This window comes from Triticum urartu, chromosome 7 (genome assembly GCF_003073215.2).
Source record: "Triticum urartu cultivar G1812 chromosome 7, Tu2.1, whole genome shotgun sequence".
NCBI classification, from domain to species: domain Eukaryota; kingdom Viridiplantae; phylum Streptophyta; class Magnoliopsida; order Poales; family Poaceae; genus Triticum; species Triticum urartu.
The window spans coordinates 144,731,974-144,749,234 of record NC_053028.1 but is presented as its reverse complement, the minus strand read 5'-3'; positions in this window follow the sequence as shown (position 1 = coordinate 144,749,234).

Genomic DNA, 17,261 nt, shown 5'->3' with positions numbered 1-17,261 from the left:
ACTGTTTCACCGGTTTGTATTTAGGATCCACATTAAGGTGTGTGCTCAGCGAGTTGCCTCGGTACACCTGGCATGTCAGAGGGCTTCCATGCAAAAATGTCCCGATTCTCATGGATGAACTCGATGAGCGCGCTTTCCTATTTCGGATCCAAGTTGGCACTGATGCTGAACTGCTTGGACGAATCGCCAGGTACGAAGTCAACAAGCTTAGTTTCTGCTGCCGATTTGAACTTCAGGGCCGGATCATGCTCCGTAGTTGGCTTCTTTAATGGAGTCATGTCCGCCGGATCAACATTGTCCTTATAATACTTCAGCTCCTCGGTGGCACAAACCGACTCTGCGTAGGCCGCATCTCCTTCCTCGCACTCCAAAGCGATTTTGGCTTCCGTGAACCGTTATTGTCCCCTTGTGACCCGGCATCTTGAGCTGCAAATACACATAACAGGGCCGTGCCATAAACTTGGCGTAGGCCGGTCGCCCAAACAGGGCGTGATATGGACTTTGGATTTTCACCACTTCAAACGTCAATGTCTCCGACCTGGAATCATGATCATCTCCAAAGGCCACTTCCAGAGCTATCTTACCAACAGGATATGCTGACTTGCCAGGTACCACACCGTGGAACACCGTATTAGACGGTTTGAGATTTTTATCTGTTAGTCCCATACGACGGAAGGTCTCATAGTACAAGATATTAATGCTGCTCCCTCCATCCATGAGCACCTTGGTGAACTTGTAACCTCCCACCTGAGGCGCCACCACCAGAGCCAACTGACCCGGATTATCAACCTGGGGAGGGTGATCCTCTCTGCTCCATATGATTGGCTGTTCAGACCAGCGTAGATAACGGGGCACGGCCGGTTCAACAGAGTTGACTGCCCGCCTCTGAACCTTCCGGTCTCGCTTGTCCAAGCTAGTGGTGAAGACATGGTACTGCCCACTATTCAACTGCTTTGGGTTGCTCTGGTAACCTGACTGTTGCTGCTGCTGGTTGTAACCACCCTGGTTGTTCTGATTATTTTGATTATTATGTCCGCCCGGATTACCATTAAATCCTGAACCGGAATTTCCTCCACCGTAACCCGGCCCGGATCCTGAGCCACCGCCGGAGCCGTGATCATACCGGAAAGCATTAGAATTCTTGAACTCCTGCATAATGAAGCAATCCTTCCAAAGGTGGTTTGCTGCCTCCTTCGTCCCATGTCTTGGACAGGGCTGGCTCAGTAGATAATTTAGGCGGTCCGGGTTAGGGTTGGGTGCTCCATTGCGATTTGGCTGTTTACCCCTGCGTCGCTGGCCCTTGTCCTGCGCGTTGGTATTAGCCACAAAGTCCATGTTACCATCCGCTTTACGCTTGCCTCCGCCACCATTGCCTGCCAAGTGATGCTGCTGACCTTTGGAGTTGCTGTTCCTCTTTCCCTTCCCTGCCTTGTCATCATCAGATTCGGGATCCTTGGTACTATCAGAATCAGCATACTTTACCAAAGCAGCCATGAGGGTCCCCATGTCAGTGCAATGGCGCTTCATCCGTCCCAACTTCAGCTTTAGGGGCCCAAACCGGCAGTTGCCTTCTAGGGTTAAGACTGCGGTGTCAGCGTTGATGCGGTCTGATGAATGCAACACTTGTGAGACCCGGCGCACCCAATGAGTCGTCGATTCTCCTTCCTCCTGGACACAGGCAGCTAAGTCCACTATCGACATAGGCTGCTTACATGTATCCTTGAAATTACTGATAAACCGGGCTCGTAATTGGGCCCATGAACTGATAGAGTTGGCCGGTAAGCTTTTTAACCAAGTGCGGGCCGTTCCTTCAAGCATCATGGTGAAGTACTTCGCACATGCCGCATCATCCACATCAAGCATCTCCATGGCCATCTCATAGCTCTCCACCCATGTCTCTGGGGGTTGATCCGCCGTGTAATTTGGTACCTTGCGCGGGCCCTTGAAATCCTTGGGCAGGCGCACATTGCGTAAAGCGGGGACAAGGCAAGGCACCCCCAAAGAGCTAGAAGTAACACCGGGTTCGACCGAAATAGTTGTGACGAACCGGCGTAAGCTGCCGAGCCTGATATTGTGCGGCTAACTCGGCCTCCCTGCGTGCTCGGGCCCGGTCCACCACTTCCTGAGCGTTATCAGCACCACCCGCCGGGTTGTTGCCGCGGGGTGCTCCACGTCGTTCATTACTTGACACTGCGGTTCATCCATACGCCTGCTATAGCTCCGGCTTGGACGAGGGGTCGAGTGGATCCGGTCGCGGCTGTAGGAGTATGCTTCCTGTTGGACCAAAGCTGTCCTAAGAAGCTCCTTGACCCGTCGTGTCTCTACCGCCTGCGGCGAGTCACCTTCAATTGGAATGGCCTCCAGCCGTGCAGCAGCGGCAACGAGATTGTCCATTGGGTTGGAGTAGTGACCCGGAGGTGTTGAAACAGCCTGAGGTATACAGTGTTTTGACGAGGCGGATTCATCGGACGGGGCTGAACCGGCGCACCGGTCCCCGGAGCTTCCGGCTGGTTTCCCTCCAGCGGATTACTGGTTCCTGCTCCTGGGGTGTTGAAAAGGTCTCTGGCCTCGAAAACCGAAGGCAAACGGGATCGGTACTTCCTCTTCATGACTTCATGCGACGCGTTCTGGTCCAACATGAGCCTGTAGGCTTGTGCGTCTAAAGCGGCCCGCTCTGTGGTCATCCTGGCATTCTCAGCTGCCAGGTCCGCCTTGGCCTGGGTGATCTGTTCCTTCACCTTTGCAATCTCCGCGTTGTGGACTTCCTGATCCGCCGGATTAGCTTCTGCCATAAGCACAGCCAATGCATCAAATAGATCTGATAGAACTTGAGCCGGCGGGCGTGCAGAGCTTCCTGCCCCGGCAGCTGTCGCCTGCTGCTGAACCGGAGGTTATTTGGCGCAGCGGTCGAAGAATGAAGCGCTGCTTGTGTGCCGGCCATGAATATTCCAACTCGGTTGGGTAGATCAGAGGGGTCCGGAATACTGTCGCCATCGGAACAGCCCCCAATCCGGCCATCTTGTAGCTGATATAGAGATTCGGTTTCTCCGGTTGATGACTCGTCGCCGGAATAAACGACGGTCTCGCCGCGAGATTCCGATCCATCCTCGTAACTTCCTCCATGGATGACTCCCACGAAGGCACGCTTCACGGCCGGTTTAACCCGGGCGGACCGCGCACGCTGAGCCGTTTCGACGAGGTCGGTGCAGATGTCCGGCTCAGGGCCCGGTTCACCGATCTTGCCGATGAAAACGTGTATGCCACCAAAGGGGACCCGGTACCCGTACTCAACTGAGCCGGCCTCGGGGCCCCAGCCTGCATCATCGATGTAGAGCTTGCCGCGACGACTCTTAGTCATCCGGCCCACAGCGTAGCCCTCGAGTCCTTCAAAGCGGCCCTCCAAGAACTTGAAACCATCGTGCGATAGCCCCACGGTGGGCGCCAACTGTCGTGGTTTTGTCACGGCAGATGTCCTAGAGAAAGGACTTAGTCGTGGAGCCATCGCGACGGGTTAGCTTGAAGGGGTTAAAGCGGACACAGGGACGCAAGAGAGTTTATACTAGTTCGGCCCCTTCGATGAAGGTAAAAGCCTACGTCTAGTTGTGATGGAATTGATGGGGTTTCGATGACTAGGGAGCAAACAAGCTTCGCCTATGTCTCGAGTTGTTGTCTGTCTGAACCGCCGCCGGGTCGTCCCCTTATATACACGGGTGACGCCCGTCGGTTCACAGATTCCCAATACCGGCTCATAGATGTGTCCGGTTTGGTCTCTACTTATTCCTAACTTACAATACAAGTTACATACCAACGCCGGTTTACGGCTACAGGCCTTGAACCGACTATGGGCCTTGAGCCCTCATCTGCCTTCTTGGGTTTCAACATAGTTAACTACTGAAGAAGTTAACCCGGCCCAGATAGGCCGGTTTACGCCCAGTAGTGATATCCTCAACAGCCACCGACCCCCTTGATAGTGTTGTGCCTTGTGTTAGTCCTTCTTGTCCTTGCCTTAGTTGGTTTTCTTAGGCGCTAGGTGTTGGGGTCTCCAAGTGTGGTTCTCTTTCATTTTCTTTTTGTTTTTTTGTTGGCTTCTTGGAGATCCACCTTTTTCCCCGTGCCTCCTCTACCCCAAGCCTTCCCTTCCTCAAGCCATCTAGTCAAATTGCACACACTTGACCATGGCTTTGGTGATGGTGACCAGGTGGTACAACCAGGGTCACAGGCGGTTCTACCGCTGGTGCTCTCCAGGCGGTCTCCCAGCGGTGGTTGAGCGGTTCCACTGCTCAACCACTGGGCTGCCCGTCTGGCCGGTTCTACCGGTTGGTTACGGCGGTACTACCGCTGCCTCTTGGCGACGGAAGTACCGCCCGCAACCACTTGCTCATACCAGGCAGCGGTACAACCGCTTCCTTGAGCGGTACAACCGCCGCGCGACTTTGGGCCTATATATTCCCGTCGGGGCTGGTGGGGGTTTCTTTTCTCTCTCCCCCAGCCCTTCCCATCTTGTGCCCTAGCCGCCGGCTGCCATTGCCTCTGCCCCGGAGTGCTTCTCGCGCTTCGGATCTGTGGGGTCTCCGTGGATCCTCTCCAAGGAGGCGTCCTCCTTCCCGATTTCTTCCCATGGATACCGGTAATGCCCCATTGTCCTTCGTTCTTCGTTCTAGGGTTTGTTCCCCTTGTTCTAGGGCATTACTTGACATTCCGCGTTTATTGTTTAAACTATTGGGTAAAATATATCCCTTTTTGCCTCCTGCTTAGATTGCACGTCTTTGAGAGTAGAATATGGCTAGTATGATTCATATTCCGCAGTTAAATCTAGTCCCTACCAGTAGTACCACTGTTAAGCGGTTCTACCGCCTCTGCAGGCGGTAAAACCGCTGGAGCGGTACTACCGGTAGGAGAACCGGTTCAACCGGGATATCTGCACCATGTAGCCCTGTTTTATTTTCTAAGTTCGTGCAATATATCTTTTCTTCTATTTGTGTGTGCAATCCTCTCATCTTTGCTGGGTTTCTTGTGTTGTCCTTGTGCGTGTGTTCAGGTGGCTCTAGTTCTTGCTCTGCTCCTCGCAAGACCAAGAAGAGGGCACGATGGACCTTGCGTCCAGTTGTGTATGATGGCAAAGAAGAGGTTGTGATTCCCACCAAGCCCACTCGTCGTGAGAAGTCTGCCGGTGCCAAGCAACATGTGGTTTTGCCCTTGCATCGTTGGAAAGCCAAGGATTGGGAAGCTTTTCACTCGAAGAATCCTTATGAGGTTCCCATTGCTCCTCGTTGGACCACTATTCAGTTCCGGAATGAGATGCAAGTGCGGATTGTTCATGAACTCTTTGAGAACAACAAGAACAGGTATGCCAAGCAGTGGACCATCGATCTTGACCATTGGAGGAACAACTTGGAGTATTTTTGTGAGCCACTGGCTCTATGTGAGGAGTTTGATATTGTCAAGCTCATGTTTGTCAACTGTGATTTTGATGTTCAACTCGTCCATCAGTTCTATGCCACGGTTCACTTTGGAGAAGATGACGTGCGCACTCTCACTTTCATGTGTCGTGATGAGCTCTTTCAAGTTCCCTGGAGGGCCTTTTGCAATGCTATTGGGTATGACAATACCGGTCTGGAAGGTAGAGGTGGCATTCTCCCTCATGACCATCCTGAGTCTATGCCTAAGGAGAAGCTTGCCCCTCTGTACATTCAGGGTCGTGGTATTATTGGAGAATATAAGGATTTGGTGAAGGTCTAGGACATCATGCATCGTGTGTTTCACAATGTGCTTCTGCCCAAGGTGGGAAATCAAGATGAAATCCATGGCTATCTTGTTGACTTGATGGTTGCAATGAAGACCAAGGTGGGTTCTGGGGAAACGTTTGACGTGTCCAACTGGCTGTGGCACGAGATGTACAACATGGTCATCTATAGGAAGGTCCCCATTTATGCTCCGTTTGTCATGTGCTTTCTAAACTCAGTATGGGAGGTTCGCCGTCCTGGAGAGGCTCTCACCTCTCTCGATAATCTCACTGTTCATGAGGTCAAGCTTCTTAAGAAGAAGAAGCATGCCGAGCCTCGCTTCCCTGCCAATGCTCCTGAGGATGTCTATGCCACTTCTAACGATGAGGACTTTGAGATGGAGCCAGGGGACAAGCCCTCTTGGGTGGACAAGCTCACTGCCAAGGTGAAGAAGACTTTCTGCCTCTAGTCTGACATCCAGAAGAGGATGTATGAGGCCCATGTCAATGAGAAGCATGCCCGGTGTTGCCAAATTGCAATGATGAAGCACCTCAATATGCCGGTCCAGAGTGGCTCTGAGAAGAGCATCACACTGGAGGAGCATTGGATATCTACCCACAGCACTTGGTATGATGATGAATCTCCTCCCCATCCATCCACATCCTTTGCTGAAGCTAATGATTCCGTGGAGGAATCCGATCAAGACGTTGTTGACGAGTCTGATGATGATGCGGGTCCAGATGCTACCGAGGAGTCGGAGGAGGATGATTGAGCCTTGGGACGCTAGCTTCGCTCTTTTTCCTTTTTGGTGTCTTGATGCCAAAGGGGGAGAGACGGGATTTGCATGGGTTTTATTTGCCTTGTTGCTTGTGTTTTTCCTTTTCCGTCGTTTGTGTTGAACTTTGGCCTGTGAACCTTGTTGCTTATCTCTGCTTGCGTGGTGTAAGACATGTGCGTATCTAGCTATCTATCTTTATTTTCTGTGATATTGTTGTGTATTCCATTATTATCTTTACCTTCATATTATGGTCTTATTGCTCACCATGTTTAGTAGGAGTGGCGAGTCTATAAAATCTAGGGGGAGTCTCGTCCCTAATATGTGCTCTCAAATAGCCTTCTCAATTTGGGGCACACATCTAGGGGGAGTCCCGTCTACATTTTCTAGACTTTTCACTTGCAAATCGTGGTGTTGTCATCATCCACTGTCGGCGTTCTGGGAACGGGGGGTCCCCAGGACTTGCCTGTCTACGGCCCTGCGGCGTGGCTCAAGGGGGGCCCAGCACGGCCCATCTTCATCAACAACAACCCAAGACCCTTGCGAGGGGCCAAGCCTCGCGGGGTGGACGACACGGAGCTTCCCTCAGGCATGGCCTCATTCAGGCTGGCTCGCGAGGAGGCGGAGAGATCAAGGCAGGGTACCTCACGAGGTGCCCGTGACGCAAGCCATGATGACCAAAGGCGCCAGGCGGGCGCCAGCCGCGCAGTGTCCTCCTTTCCTCTTTGGTGCAAAGGGAGCAAGCGCAGGCGAGAGCATCAAGCAAAGGCACCCGTTTCGGTGCAACGAGACCAAGACCAGTCCAACGGCAGGGAGGAAGTCATTGTGGAGCCCAAGCCAGCGTCACCACCAGAGCCTTTGGCAGGCGAGGACCAACTTTAGTCAGGATAAGTGTACCAGATGTTCCCCTTCAAAATGGCCAATTGTTGGCGCCCTTCCCGCTCAATATTTGGGAAGAGGCCCAGGGCCTTTGCCTATAAATAGGACTAGCCACCCACAGAAGAGGGGAGAGAGAGATCGGATCGCAATCGAGAAGAGAGAGAGAGAAGGGTGACTGAACTCCTCCTAGCAGTTTTCCCCAGCCAAGAACAGACCCTCGCGAGGCTGTTCTTCCTTGTATTGCTCATCATCATCAGCCCAAGAGGCAATCCACCACACCACACACTGGAGTAGGGTATTACACCACAACGGTGGCCCGAACCAGTATAAACCCTGTGTCTCTTGTGTTGTTCTTTCCATAGCTTAGATCTTAGCGAGGCGGAGGGGTGCAGGTAGGTAGAAGGCGAAATCTCCGCACGCACCCCAGTGTTCGAACCTCAAGGGTCTGCCGGAACCCGAAATCCGACATTTGGCGCGCCAGGTAGGGGTGCACCGGAGTTTTCCCTTCCGCCACCGCCACGGACCTGCCTCGCGATGAGTAGCGCGTCGCCCGCTCCGGCCGCCGGCGCCAGCACGGGGGCCAGGGGGCTCCGAGCCCTGGCCACAGCCCTGCAACGGGTACGGTGGCCGGACAAGTTCAAGCCAACGACGCCGCCGTCTACGGCGGCGCGACTGATCCGCTGGCCTTCTTGCTGGCGTACGAGGAGGCCAACCTCGAAGCTGGAGGTGACGATAGGGTCATGGCCAACTGGCTTCCCATGGCCCTCACCAGCGCTCCGCGCGCATGGCTGCTCCACCTGCCGGCAGCCTCCGTGGCCTCTTGGGAAGAGCTCCGCAGCCTCTTCCCCGCCCACCACGCTACACCAACACCCCCGGTCGTCGCGGCCCTCCTGGGCGGCTCGCAGGCGCCGCCTACAAGTCACCACGTCAAGCCGTTCATCCGCCGGGTCAGCGCCGCTTCCACGCGGCAGGGGGCTCTCCCGGACCGGGCGGCGCCCAAGGCCGGCCTGACCTTCAGCTCGGAGGACCACCCCTCCAACTCGGCCTGCTCGGGTGCGCTCCCCATGCTGTGCACCCCCACCATCTGCCAGGTGGCCGTCACCAGAACTCTCATCGATGGCGGTGCGGGCCTCAGCGTGCTCTCGGTCGAGGCCTTCAACCTCCTCTGCATACCCCTGGAACGGCTGCAACCCAGCCGGCCCTTCTCAGGCGTTGGGGGCGGATCATCCAGCTCCTTGGGACAGATCCGGCTCCCAGTAACCTTCGGCACCTACAACAACTTCCGCACGGAGCTGGTCGACTTCGACATCGCCCCCATCGGCCTCCCCTACAACGCCATCCTCGGCTACCCAGCGCTGGCCCAGTTCATGGCCGCGACGCACCCGGCGTACAACCTCATGAAGATGCCCGGGAGCAGCGGTGTCCTCACCGTGCACGGGGACACCGGAGACGCGCTGCGAGTGCTCAAGCTCGCCTTCAAGACGGCGGCGTCGGCACAGCCCGCCGACTCGGAGACCCCCGAGCCCAAGGGGGCTGCACCCGCCAAGAAGAAACAGTTGTTCACCCAAGACAAGGCAGAAACCAAGCAGATACCCGTCGATGAGGACGGGTCCACCAATGCCACTTTCACCATAGGCGCCAACCTCGAGCCCGAGCAGGAGGAGGCCCTGGTCAGGTTCCTGCGCGCAAACAAGAAGGTATTCGCTTGGGAGCCTGACCAGTTGGCGGGGATCCCTAGGAGCGTAATCGAGCATCACCTCAACGTGTGCCCCAACGTGCGCCCTGTGAAGCAGAAGGCAAGGCGGCAGTCCACAGAAAAGCAGGCCTTCATCGTCCAAGAGACCCGCAAACTAGAAGCCGCTGGGGTCATTCGCGAGGTCCGATACCCGGATTGGTTGGCCAACCCTGTCGTTGTGCCAAAGAAGGGAGGGAAGGAGCGCATGTGTGTCGACTTCACCAACCTCAACAAGGCATGCCCGCAAGATCCGTTCCCGCTCCCCCGCATCGACCAGATCGTCGATTCCACCGCAGAATGCGACCTGCTATGCTTCTTGGATGCCTTCTCTGGGTATCACCAGATCAAGATGGCGGTAGAAGACGTCGAAAAGACAGCCTTCCTAACCCCGTGTGGGGTGTACTGCTACACGTGCATGCCATTCGGGCTGCGTAACGCAGGGGCGACCTTTCAGCGGCTGATGCACATCACCTTGGGCCCGCAGCTCGGGAAGAATGTTGAGCTTACGTCGATGACATTGTGGTGAAGTCTCGGGAGGCCAGGACCCTGATACAAGACCTGGAGGAAACCTTCGCGAGCCTCAACGCAGTGAACCTGCGGCTCAACCCAGAGAAGTGTGTGTTCGGAGTCCCCTCGGGCAAGCTCTTGGGTTTCCTCGTGTCCCACCGAGGCATCGAGGCTAACCCGGAAAAGGTCAAGGCGGTCGAGGACATGAGCCCGCCAAAGACCCTCAGAGAAATGCAGAAGCTCACTGGGCGCGTGACCGCGCTAGGGCGCTTCATCTCCAAGTTGGGGGAGCGAGCGCTGCCCTTCTTCCAGCTAATGAAGAAAAAGGGGCCCTTTGAATGGACTGAAGAGGCCGACAAGGCGTTCCAAGATCTCAAGAGATACCTGACCAGCCCTCCGGTCATGGTGGCTCCGCGCCCTCAAGAGCCCCTGGTGCTTTACCTCGCCGCCACTCCCTACTCCGCCAGCGCAGCCCTGGTGGCGGTTAGGGAGGAGCGTCGAATCAAAACCACAGCAGCAGCCCGGGACAAGGCAAAACAGGAACAAGGAAGGCCCACAGAAACCGCCACCGCGGCTGAGGAGGATCAGCCGCCGCAGAGGAGTGCACCGGAGGCGGAAGAGGCCCCTCTCCCAGATGGCCAGCCTCAGGAGGCCTCATCGCCTCAGGAGGCGCCATGGTCTCCGGAGGGCGCCACCAGCACTGACGCACCCAACCTCGTTGAGCACCCAGTGTACTTCGTCAGCACGGTGTTGCGGGACGCGAGGGCACGGTACCCCATGCCTCAGAAGCTCCTCCTCGCGCTACTGGTGGCCTCGCGCAAGCTGCGGCACTATTTTCAGGGTCACCCCATCAAGGTCGTCTCGTCATACCCCCTGGAGAGAGTGCTCAGGAGCCCTAACTCAGCTGGAAGGGTCGCTGAGTGGAACATAGAACTGCAAGCGTTTCAGCTCGAATTCAGCACGACCAGATCATCAAGGGAGCAGCATTAGGCGGATTTTGTCCAGAATGGACGGAGGCACCAGGCCTCAAGGCCGACGAGGATCGGTCCCTCTCCCCGGGAAGCGAGGCGCCAGAAGGCTGGGTCATGTACTTCGATGGGGCGTTCTCCAGGCATGGCGCTGGGGCTGGGGCGGTGCTTATATCGCCCACTCAGGACAAGCTCTACTACGCTGTGCAGCTCTGTTTCCAGCAAGGTGAAAAGGTCTCCAACAACATAGCGGAGTATGAAGGTTTAATAGCGGGCTTGAAGGCCGCAGCTGCCCTGGGGGTGAAACGCCTCACCATCAAGGGCGATTCGCAGCTCCTTGTCAATTTCTCCAACAAGGTGTACGAGCCGAAGATGAGCACATGGAAGCCTACCTTGCGGAGGTCCGCAGGATGGAGAAGCAGTTCTGGGGGTTGGAGTTGCAGCATGTGCCCCGTGGCACCAATCAGGAGGCCGACACATCGCCAAACGGGCGTCCAGGCGGTTACCTCAGGAGCCTGGCGTTTTCGAGGAGCGGCTCTTCAAGCCCTCAGCCCTGCCGTCATTGTCAAACACGGCTCAGCCTCGGGAGGAGCTCCCCCAGCCACCTGCCTCAGGAGCCCCGGCCTGTGGCCCGGCCTCAGGAGCACGCCTGCTCCTGACGATGGAACCTCAGGAGGGGTGCTGGATCACGGAGCTCCGGAGTTACTTAACACAAGGGACCCTGCCGGAGAAGGAGGAGGAAGCGGAGCGTGTGGCACGGCAGGCCACGGCATACTGCATCAAGGATGGAGAGCTCTACCGGAAGCGACCAAACGATGTATCCCTGCGCTGCATCTCCAGGGAGCAAGGAAAGGAACTGCTGGAAGATATACACGGCGGAGACTGTGGACATCATTCATCATCACGGACCCTCGTCGGCAAGGCGTTCCGCAGTGGGTTTTATTGGCCCACCGCACTCAATGACGCCGTCGAACTAGTGAAAGCTTGTGAGGCCTGCCAGTTCCACGCCAAGCAGATCCATCAGCCGGCAGGAGGCCTGCAGACTATACCCCTTTCGTGGCCATTCGCAGTCTGGGGGCTGGACATCCTGGGCCCGTTTCCTCGGGCGCCAGGGGGCTACCGCTACCTCTACGTCGCCGTGGACAAGTTCACCAAGTGGGCTGAAGTAGAGGCCGTCCGCACCATCCCCGCGGGTTCCGCGGTCAAGTTCATCAGGGGCATCGTGAGCCGGTTCGGGGTGCCGAACCGCATCATCACGGACAACGGTTCGCAGTTCACCAGTAACCTCTTCAAAACATACTGTGCTAACCTTGGAACGCAGATATGCTACGCTTCGGTGGCGCACCCCCGAAGCAACGGCCAGGCCGAGCGAGCCAACGCAGAGGTCCTGAGGGGCCTCAAGACCAGGACGTTCAAGAAGAAGCTGGAGGCCTGCGGCAGAGGTTGGTACGACGAGCTTCAGTCCGTGTTGTGGTCCATCCGCACAACCGCGACCAAGCCGACTGGAGAGACCCCGTTCTTCCTGGTCTACGGAGCCGAAGCGGTCCTCCCTCACGAGGTCAGACGTCGCTCCGCGCGGGTCCTGGCGTTCACGAGGCGCAGCAGGACGCCATGCGGGGGATGGACCTCGTGCTGGGGGAGGAACGTCGCCGAGAAGCCGCGCTGCGAGCGGCGAGGTACCAACAAGCACTGCGACGATATCACTGCCGCAACATCCGCCCCAGAACTCTCGAGGTAGGAGACCTCGTGCTCAGGCGGGTTCTCTCCAGGGAGGGACTGCACAAGCTCTCTCCCATGTGGGAGGGCCCGTTCAAGGTTGTTCATGTTTCCAGGCCCGGCTCCGCGCGCTTGGAGACTCAGGAGGGGGTGCCGGTCCAGAACGCATGGAACATCCAGCACCTCCGGAGGTTCTACCCTAAAAAGGCCCAGAGCCTGTGAAGAAGGCGAATGCCTGTGAAGCTGTCGCGTTTTGGAAAGGCCCAGAGCCTGTGAAGAAGGCGAATGCCTGTGAAGCCGCCGCGTTTTGGAAAAGGCCCAGAGCCTGTGAAGAAGGCGAATGCCTGTGAAGCTCTCGCATTTTGGAAAAGGCCCAGAGCCTGTGAAGAAGGCGAATGCCTGTGAAGCCATCGCGTTTTGGAAAAGGCCCGGAGCCTGTGAAGAAGGCCAATGCCTGTGAAGCTCGCCGCCCGTGACACTCTCACGTAATAATGAGTTGGGCTGTACACGCCCGGAGTCTCAGGAGCGCCGGCCTCAGGCCCTGGGGCTCCCTCCCACGCCCAGTGGCAGCACTTAGCTCCGCTGGTGAGAAGACGTCGAAGACTAGATTAGGTGCCGGACGCGGCTTTTTCATTTGCTTTCCGCAGTTGGCTTGTTCATTCTCATTCGAAGTTTTATTGAAGTTGTTGCCGTCTTTGGCTTGTGGTTCTTCGACTTTTCACTCTCCTGCCTCGATTTCTCTTATGCAAGGCCTCGCGAGGGGGGCAGCCGAGCGCCCTCGCGAGTGTTCCTGTCCTAGTCGTTCAAAGGTTTCGCGACCTGGGTCCATTACAGGAGCACCCCTCCAGTCCGTGCCCCACGGGCACCGCGACACGAACACAGGGCCTGGGTCGGTCGCCCCCCACGGCTGGGGCCGGGAACTATCCACGCGCGGGCACGTAGCGGAAGGCACGATAACGGAAGCAAACGATGATTAACAGCAATAACCCAAACACGCCCCCGCAGGGCTCCACACTACTGTCCTTTTTACGTAGGAAAAAGGGAAAGAAAGAACAATCAGGCGCAGCTCGCCTCACACCGGCCTGCAGGGAAGACTCGAGCTGCCCCGGGGCTCAGGCCGACTCCCTCTCGCGCTTCACCAGGTGCGACGGCGGGCAGACACGCTACCACCTCCCAAGCAATACGACGGCGTGGAGGCTGACCGCGGCCACCGCTAGAAGAGTCGCCGCCTGAAGAAGAACCGGAGAAGCTTGGGGAACCCTGAGCGCCGCCAGTCACGCGAGCGCTGTCCTCTCCACCATCGCCGGAGCTAGGTTCCCGGCCGCGGTCGTCCTCCTCAGGGCAGCACCCTACACGGCGACCATCTTCCCCAAACACCCTCACGTAGAGGGTGGCATCACCGTCAAACTTGAAGTGCAGGGTGCACCGACGGCTCAGGCCACGCGCGCGGGCAAACGTCTGCCAACCGCGGGCCAAGGCCAGGCTCCGGCTGCGGAGACCTCCAGTGAAGCCCATGAGGCCCGGCTGCAGCAGCCGTCAGCCTGGAGCCAGAGGCCGCCGGGGCGCCGGCCGGGAGCTCGCCGAGGAGGAAGCGAGGAAGTGGAAGCCGGGTGCTAGTCGGCTCCGCCGACCACACAACGAACTCCGGCAGCACCTCTGCAGCGCGAAAGCGCGCCTAGGGGGACGCGCGACCGAAGCGCGCCCCCCGGCCGCAGCAGTCCGCCGTCACCATGCTGGAAATCGTCTCCGCGGCCGCGGGGAGCTGCCGTGGTGGCCACAGGATGTTTGCGAGGGCGCCCTCGGCCGCGCTTGGGCGGGGGAGAGGCAGGCTCAACCTGGCGAGCCTTCCCCTTCTCTGCGGCCGAGAACCTCCTCGACGGGGCCATGAAGAAGAAGGAGAAGCAAGGGGGGATGAACTGGAAGGGCGCGCGCCGATCCGTACTTATAGCCGGCGAGGGCCAACCGTCGGCCCCCACGATCGCAGGTAATCATGACCCGCTTTGCATGCAGGGGACTTGTCCAATCCGTGCAGTTGCCGAGGCGCCATGGGGAAGTGGAGATGCCCACGTCCAATCAACCGCCACGCGGCGCCCAAGACCGCAGGCTGTTAGGGCCCGCGGCGCTTCGCTCTTGCCCTTCCGCCTCCCTGCACGGCCAAGCTCGGGCGTGCCTTGGGCCCGGGGGCTACTGTCGGCGTTCTGGGAACGGGGGTCCCCAGACTTGCCTGCCTGCGGCCTGTGGCGTGGCTCAAAGGGGGGCCCAGCACGGCCCATCTTCATCAACACAGACTTAAGACCCTCGCGAGGGGCCAAGCCTCGCGGGGCGGACAACGCGGAGCTTCCTCAGGCACGGCCTCACCAGGCTGGCTCGCGAGGAGGCGGAGAGATCAAGGCGGGGTACCTCACGAGGAACCCATGGACGCAAGCCATGACGACCAAGGGCGCCAGCGCGGGCGCCAGCCCGCGCAGTGTCCTCCTTTCCCCTTTGGTGCAAAGGGGGCAAGCGCAGCCGCGGAGTCCGAGGCATCAGGCAAAGGTTGCCATTTCGGTGCAACAAGACCAAGACCAGGAGGACTGCAGGATGGAGGTCATCGTGGATCCCAAGACGGCGTCACCACCAGAGCTTTGTGCAGGCGAGGACCACTTTAGTCAGGATAAGTGTACTAGATGTTCCCCTTCAAAATGGCCAATTGTTGGTGCCCTTCCCGCTCAATATTTGGGAAGAGGCCTAGGGCCTTTACATATAAATAGGACCGGCCACCCACAGGGTAGGAGGGATCGGATCGAAATCAGAGAGAGAAGGGTGACTAAACTCCTCCTAGCAGTTCGTCCCCCCCAGCAAAGAATAGACCCTCGCAAGGCTGTTCTTCCTTGTATTGTTCATCATCATCAGCCCAAGAGGCAATCCACCACACCACACACTGGAGTAGGGTATTACACCACAACGGTGGCCCAAACCAGTATTAACCCTGCGTCTCTTGTGTCGTTCTTTCCATAGCTTAGATCTTAGCGAGGCGGAGGGGTGCAGGTAGGTAGAAGGAGAAATCTCCGTGCGCACCCAAGTGTTCGAACCTCAAGGGTCTGCCGGAACCCGAAATCCGACATCTGCTTTCTCAGCATGTTGTATCAAGGCAGTTCTTTCTTCAGCCCAAGCCTTTTTATCCTCAGCAAAACTGGTCTTCAATTTCTCCGATTCAGACACACTAAACTGGAATTTTAATTCAGCTTTCCGAGTCTCATTTTCTTGAGCCGCCAGCCGGGTCTTGGCATCGTTTAGTTGAGACTCTAGTTTAGCAGTAGCAGCCTGCATACAGCACAAAGTTTGTCAAACATATTTCATGGCGGATTACAACAATATAAGTCCCAAGTGCATATGGGCTTGTCGTCCATCTTCCAAGGCATAGGCTCACCATCATAGAAGGATGATCGAGTCTCCAGGATCCTCAAATCTGCAGCCAAACTCATTGTCTTGAATCTATATTCATACTCACAGTTTTGGTTTTGCAAGTCATAGATCTGGGCTTGGAGGCGCTCAATTTTCTCGTGAAGCTTGAAGATGGCCTCCCCAATGTTCTTGTCATCCAACTTGTGGTTGTTGGTGAACTCCGTGATCATTATATGATTGGAGTTGAGTCCACGTTCCACCATCTATTGGCACTTGAAAACTTGTTGCTCCATTGCCTAGAGTCTTGTCTCCATGCTTCCGGTCCTCCTTGGTCCCTCAACATCACGGATGTGCAGCAACCCCTCACGCATCTCAATGGTTTGAGGGTGTTGCAGCACCTCCGCGAGGTAGGGGTTGATGACTTTCTCGAAGAACTTGTCCTTGGGAGCACTTGAAGACGCCATGGCGATCTAGATCTGTCAGAAAAACAGATCGAAACAAAGACAGAAGATATTTGCATGATACGGTGGTCAAAACCTTCGGGAGATTATATAATGATTTTTTACCAACCAACAGAAGTATCATGCAAGAAAACAGAGTCCAGAGAGCACACGAGGTTCCCTCGAGGCAGGGGGCGCGCCCAGGGGGTAGGGTTCACCCTCGTGGATGCCTCATGTCCTTCCCGGACTGCTTCTTATTTTCCTATTTTCTTAAATATTCCAAAACGGAGAAAAATTGCTATTAGAACTGTTTTGGAGTCGGTTTACTTACCGTACCTCATACCTATTCCTTTTCGGAGTCTGAAACATTCTGGAAAGTGTCCCTTATGTATTCCTCCGGGGTTACGGTTTCAATAACATTAGTCTCAACATTTATAGGATTACCTGAGATATAATGTTTGATTCTTTGACCATTCACCACAATCGGGTTTGTGCCTTCGAAGTTGTTGATTTTTATGGCACCGGAACGATAGACCTCCTCGATGACGTAAGGACCTTCCCATTTAGAGAGGAGTTTTCCTGCAAAAAATCTTAAACGCGAGTTGTATAATAATACATAATCACCTACATTAAACTCACGTTTTTGTATCCTTTTGTCATGCAATCTTTTAACTTTTTCTTTAAACAGTTTGGCATTCTCATAGGCCTGGGTTCTCCATTCATCAAGTGAGCTAATGTAAAAAAGACTCTTCTCATCGGCAAGTTTGAAATCATAATTGAGTTCTTTAATGGCCCAATATGCCTTATGTTCCAGTTTGAGAGGTAAGTGACAAGCTTTACCATAAACCATTTTATACGGAGACATACCCATAGGATTTTTATATGCAGTTCTATAAGCCCATAATGCATCATCAAGTTTCTTGGACCAATTCGTTCCAGATCTATTAACAGTCTTTTGCAAAATTAATTTAAGCTCTCTATTGCTCAATTCTACTTCACCACTAGACTATGGGTGATACAGAGATGCAATTTTATGATTAACATCATACTTAGCAAGCATTTTACGAAAAGCACCATGAATAAAATGTGAACCACCATCAGTCATTAAGTATCTAGGGACTCCAAACCTTGGAA